Below are 6,389 nucleotides of genomic sequence, written 5' to 3'. Positions count from 1 at the left end.
TGGGTAGTTGGGATTTGCTTTTTCCGTAGCTAAACCCCATTTTTTTCCCGTAATTTGTGTTTTTTAGGGATGGATCAAAGATAATCCTGGGCCTTTCTTTTTTTCCCTGTAAGCAGCCCGGTGGAAAAAAATCCATTTATTTTAGTGGATCCCTTGATTTTCAGTGGATCCATCATCACCTGTCCATGGATCTTTAGTCTGTCCATGGATTTTTAGTCTGTCCATCACTCCAAGCCTGTGAGGAAAAACTTTGGAAGTTGAGGTGATGCTTTGGGCTTTCCTTGGAGCCTCTGGAAGCGAAGGAGCTGGCGGTGAGGACCAACAAACTGCTCCACATCCGGGAAACATCCTTGGGAAGCCGTGCCCTGAATTGTCCGGGAATTAAGCCCCTCCTGGACTGGATTTCTGAGGAGTTAAGGGATTTTTCCATCTTCCCACCCCTGTTTTCCTCGCTCCTCTGAGGCTGGGAAGTGCCAGTCCTGCTCCCCGTGAGCCTGAGTCACCCAGGAGTGCGTTATCCCGGGAGTCGAGTGCCTTTTCCTGGCTCCTGGGCTCGGGATGGCTCCCAGGATAACCTGGATGGGGTGGAGAATCCTGATTCTCTGTGCTGCATCTTTCCCGTGTTCCCAACCCTCATCATTCCAGAGGAGGCTTTCCAGAGGAAATCCCAGCTTTGGCGGACACGGGGGTTTGTCACGCTCTGACATCCCCTCTTCCCCCACCCCCAGCACCCCAGACTCCTGCCTTCCTGTCAGAGGCCTTTTCCCAGAGGAACTGCAGCTTTGGGAAGACAGGATTTTTGGGAATTGCGGGTTTCTGGAGCAGGGACAGCTACAGAAAACTGAGGCGCTCCAACAAATCCAGAGAGGCTCCAGGCACCGCTTGCGCTCCAAGATCCCGCGGCATCGTTTGGTTTCTCCTTGTCTTGGCGGTTCAGGGAATGGCCTGGAGGAATTCCAGGCGGGAGGAATTAGTTTGGAATCCCCTCCTGTAATATCTCCCGAGGGAATTGCCCTGGAATTCTGCTGCAGGAATCACTTCAGAGAAGGGGAGGGTGGGGACAGGGGTTGTCACCTTGAGAGGTTTTTCACAGCCGGGGTATGGAGCTCCTTCGCCATCAGGGTTTCAGGGATCGGCTCCCAGGAATTTCGGAAACGACATGGCCCCAGCTGGCCAAAAAGCCTGGAATTCCACTGGAGTCATTCGATAACGAATTCCCATGTTCAAAAAAAAAAAAAAAAAAGGTATTTTAATGAATTTCTATTCATCCAGGATGATTTTCCATGAATCCAGGGACCTCTGGGAGTGAGGGACCTCTGTGTCCCCTTGGATTTCTTCTCCCTTATTTAGCCTTTCTCTATTTTGGTCTTTCTCCCCGGAGAATTCCTGCATGTCCCCCCACATTTCCTCCTAAACTGGGGTCAGGAATTCCTTATCACAGGTTGATAACTCATTGATGATAAAGATTCAGCCCTCCAACTTCCTCTGGGAGCTTTTCCTTTCCCCTCTCACCATCTGGGAGCTCCTGGAGAGGCTCTGGGCCCCAGCATTTGGGATTCAGAGCTCACCCCGGAGCTTCTGGAAGTGGACATGGTTGAGGACAACCCCAGTGGCCAAACCCGATGGCAGATATCAACCATCAAATCGTGGAATCATGGAACATTCCGAGCTGGAGAAGATCCATAAGGATCATCTAAGTCAGCTCCTCTCAACACTCCGTCCTCCGAAATTCCATCAGCTTTAAGGTCCAGACTCATTTTTCCTGGTGGGAGACATCTGAGGGGGCTCAGGAGAACCCTCAGTGTTGTATTTCCGTGTTTATTTGTGGACACGAATTCCCAGTTGGTGATCCCACCACGATGGGTAGGGAAGGGTGGGAACCAGTTGTCACAGCTGTTGGTCCTTTGTTTTCCAACCCTTTTTAGAGGTCCCAGAGGGTCTGGAAGTCCCTGAGCACACGTGGACAGTTGGGATGAGCAGGGAATGACCCCAGGGGCCGTCGCCTTCCCTCAGGGTTTAAATTTAGGCTGAGAAAGCTCCAAAAGTGGGAGCCAGGATTGATTTTCCCTGTTTTTTCACAGTCTGGGATGGATCCGCTCTCTGGAACTTTATTGTCCCTGTGAACCCTCCCATTCTTTGGGACAATGAGCTCTTAAACTCCTGACACGGGGAAAGAACCCAACAGCTTTGGTTTGAGCTGCTGACAGCGGGGTGTGAGATGAGGTGATGGTGATGATGATGATGATGGTGGTTATGGTGATGATGGTGATGATGATGATGGTGATGATGATGATCCATCCTTCAATCACCTTCTCCAGGACAGCTTTGTCCAGACCTCTGTTCCATTCCCTTTCTTCCCAGCCAGGATTTGCTTCTCGAGTGCTTCACCCCAAAGCTCTTCAGGCTTGGAATCACCTCAGGTTTGGGAACTCTTCGCTTTCTCCTCTGGATCTTCTGAACCAGGAGACCGGAAGTGCACTCTGGAACCAAGCCCAAAATTCCCTGTGGAATTCCACATTTTAATATTTTTATTTTATTTTATTTTATCCAGTTCTCTGGATAACTGACTCCACGTGATTCCCTCCCAGGGAATTACGGTGCCCTCACTCCCAGAGGAGGTTTCAGGTCCATCCCAGAGTCCCTCATTCCAAGGGCTGAGGGAGGAGAGGGAACCTTGTGCTTGTATCCGTGGGTGTTTGTGGAGGATGGAGCAGCCCAGACTTCCAAGACATCATCCCGGAGAGATCCACTCCTGGATATGCTGGAATGGGACAATCGGTGTTGCTCTTATGGCCAAGGCTGTCCAGGTGTGGGATGGAGAGCCTGAGAGAGCCTGGAATGGTGACGTTTTTCCAGCAGGGCTTTCCCAGGAGGCCTCCACATGAATCCCTGTCCTACAGACAGGATTAAATCTCCAGAAAATCCCAACGGGTCCCAGATGGCTCCATCCGGTGGAGCCTGACCCCAGAATCCAGGCTGGGATCCTGCTCCTTGGACATTATCAGAGCTAAGCTGGAAGAAATCACAGAGAGTCTTGGTTGGAAGGACCTTAAGGATCACCCGGTTTGGAACTTTTCCTTCCCAGGAGAATCCGTTTTTCCCTGGCTCTCCTCACGTGTTTTGTGGTGTTATCCCTGGAAAATTTTTCTGTTGGGTTTAGAGATGATCCAAAAGAAACCGGAGCCTTTCTCAGCTTGGGATTTAGGACCAAAGGCCAGGAGAAGACCCCTGGGTCAGTCTTTGACTCTCGGAGCTCCTCTGGCTGTAGGAAAAATTTCTGGAGCCACCAGCTCCACCCCACTGTTGGGAATTGCGGATAGGTAATATGAAGATCTCTCCATCTTCTTTCCCAATGTGCAAATCCATGCATTAGAAATATTGTAAATGAGGGAAATTTGGGGTGGAAGTCACTGATTGCCCATGGTGGGCGTGTCAGACCCACTCCCAGAAAATTCTTAAATAGTTCTCGTTTATTTACTGAGTCTCCAAGGGACTCGGAGGTTGTCCAGCAGGTTCCTGCTTTCCTTGGGAGTTGAGACATGCTGGATATCCAGGTTGTTTGGCTGTGTATTCCCAGATTTGGGGTCTAGTCTGGAGTCTCTTGGGCAGTCACACGGGGTTTTCTTGGCATTGCTTGGGGTTTAGGGCTCCATTTAGCCCAGAAACCGCCGGACTGGGACTTTCTGGGCCCTGGAGTCCTCCCTGGCTCAGGGAATGTCATTCCAGGAGGATAAAATGGTTCCTTGCTGGGACAACACAACAATTCAGACTTCCTTAACTTTCTGGATAGGTTTCAGGAATTCCAGCTGGAATTTCCAGGCACGTAAATCCCCAATATCTCTTCCCGTGGTCCGGTCTCATTCCTTCTTGGAATGTGAGCCACTGGCAGTGCTTTAACCAAACCTCTTCCCTTTATTCCAAGAGGAGGAACAGCCTGGAAGGAACCTGCTCCAACATCCCCCATCTTGGAGAGGCTGCAGTTGGATGAACCCAGCCTGACATTGTTTGGGAAGCTCATTGATTCCAGGTGCGGAGCCACTGAGGGAGACAGCCCCTCCTAGGAATATTTCCAGCCTAATCCAAAGCAGGATGGTCGGTTTAGATGGGCCATAATTGCCCTAATTTGGGCAAGATGGGACTTGCTCAGCTCTTAAATCAAAAATGAGGCTTCACATTTCATCCAGACACGACTCCGGTCATCCCAGCGCTCTTAAATCCATGAGTTGTTGATTTGGGAGATAAACAAGGGATGGGTTTGGAGCAAACACAAGAAAAAATAGAATTTCTCAACCACCCAAACTCCTAAAATTCCCTTTCAGGACAAATGGATTTCATCCTTTGACCGAGAGGAATTACAGTAGGTTTTCTTCTCTAAACATATTCCCATAATTAAATTTCAGGAGGGGAATAAAATCTCAGGCAGGAAAATTCCACCATTTCATTTGGTTTCCGTTTCATTCCTCTGACATAAAAAAAAATGTAATTAATTACCGCAAACAGCTGAAATAATGGACCCGAATTTGATATATTTATATGTTTTATTTATATATTTATTTTATTTTGTGGCAAGTAAAATATTCCCTGAGGGAATGAGCGGCCCAGAGCTGGAGAAAGGATCCCTCGGGATTCCTGTGGCCTCTTTGCCTTGACGCCCAGTGCTCCTTGGTTGGGATTTTCAGCCTCGTGTCCTGATGGGCATTCCCTGGATGATTCTCCTTGCAGGGAGAGGTGGGAAATGGGGGAGATATTCTGGTTTTTCCTTTTCTCCTGCTGTCCTTGACCTGGCACCACGTCCTGCCCTTTCTCCCCCATGGATTGCCCAACTCTGCGAGGCCTCTGGCATCACTTTGCCTCCCACACCCTGCACCTCCACACCCCTTTCATCACAATTCCGCACCTCCTCCACTTCCCGGGGCTCCTTCCTCAGCTGGAGCCGTGAGCTCTCCTTGTTTTCCACCCCTTTCTCCATGTTCTTTGCTTGCTGCATGTTTGGGACAGCTCTTACTTCACCTGCCCTGCCTTGACTTGTGGGTTCCTCTCGGCACTGAAATCCCTTCCCACTCCTGCCAACACCTCTGGAAAAGCCATTTATCATGGAATTGTGGAATGGGTTGGGTTGGAATGACCTTAAAAATCATCCAGTCCAACATCCATGGGCAGGGACACCTCCCACCATCCCAGGCTGCTCCAAGCCCCAGTGTCCAGCCTGGCCTTGGACATTCCCAGGGATCCAGGGGCAGCCCCAGCTGCTCTGGCAATTCCAGCCCAGCCCCTCCCCACCCTCCCAGCCAGCAATTCCTTCCCAACATCCCATCTAAATCTCCTTAATATTCTCCTTTCTTGGAAAGGAATATGAAGCCAACTGGGCGCTCTTGGGTTGGTGTCCCAGAAGAAGACACAAGAGCACAGTTGCTGTCCCAAAGAGTTTCCAGTTGAAGCAAAAATTTGGATCACACAGCAAATCAAAATATCCCCGATCCCAGCCTGGTCCAGGGAGTTCATTATCCCAACACCTTCCACAGCACATCAAAATATCCCCGATCCCAGCCTGGTCCAGGGAGTTCATTATCCCAACACCTTCCGCAGCACCACAAGAGAGGATTCCAACGCAGTGGTGACATCTCAGCTCCATCCTTGTGCAGTTTGGGAATCTCGTTTCGTTTCTCAGCTTCTACCCAGATACCCCAAACTGACCAATTAGGTGGCCAGCATGTGTTAATTAATTAATTAAGATCTATTAAGTGTTTTGAGTCGCCTGCAGCGATCCCAATCCCGAAGCACCTTTCCGTTATGAATTCCCTGGCTGCAGGGAGCTGGAATTGTCCTGTTGCTCCATGAAACAGGAAAATTGAGCTGGCAGGAATTTCTCTCCTGAAAGGTGAGCAAACCCCAGGCTGAAATTCAGGGATTTTCCACTTACTCATCCCGAATCCAGCCTAAAGGTCCTTACTCAGCTTCTGCCACCTGCAAATAAATATTGTTTATGTCAACAGGGGATTCCCTGGGAAAAGAGGAGAAATCCAGAGGAAATTGCAAGTGTGCAAGGCCTGGTTCCTTCCCAAAAAAACCCCTGGATTGAGGCAAAGCTTCATCTTCCATGGCACAGACCAGGAAGGTTTCCAGGTGCCTTCAGAGCTTGGGGTTTTGTATTTCATTCTCTCTTTCCTCTCATCCCAGAGAAACGAGGGGAAGGGGACGAGGATGGATCCGTGTTCGCAGCTGGTGAGTGAGGCTGGAAAAGTCCCGAGCTTTCCCTTGGAGGATGCACGGATTTATGTCTGGTTTTTTCCACCCATACATTGTTTTTTCCAGGATTTGTGGACAGCTGATATCCTCAAGATTCCCTTTTCCCACTACAAGGGAAACGAATGGATCTGGAAGAAGTTACT

At 49.6% G+C, this 6,389-nt stretch overlaps 1 long non-coding RNA gene across 1 annotated transcript; it reads left to right on the top strand.

Annotated features, from left to right (window-relative positions):
- The first annotated feature begins 5,353 nt into the window (after window positions 1-5,353).
- LOC108447429 lies at window positions 5,354-6,389 on the top strand. Its single transcript, XR_001862980.1, has 3 exons — window positions 5,354-5,878; window positions 5,994-6,222; window positions 6,313-6,389. It is a non-coding gene; the product is annotated as an uncharacterized LOC108447429 (long non-coding RNA).

This window comes from Corvus brachyrhynchos, unplaced genomic scaffold (assembly GCF_000691975.1).
Source record: "Corvus brachyrhynchos isolate BGI_N302 unplaced genomic scaffold, ASM69197v1 scaffold85, whole genome shotgun sequence".
NCBI lineage: Eukaryota > Metazoa > Chordata > Aves > Passeriformes > Corvidae > Corvus > Corvus brachyrhynchos.
Note: the sequence above shows the minus strand (reverse complement) of the source record. Positions and strands in the feature narration are given on the sequence as shown.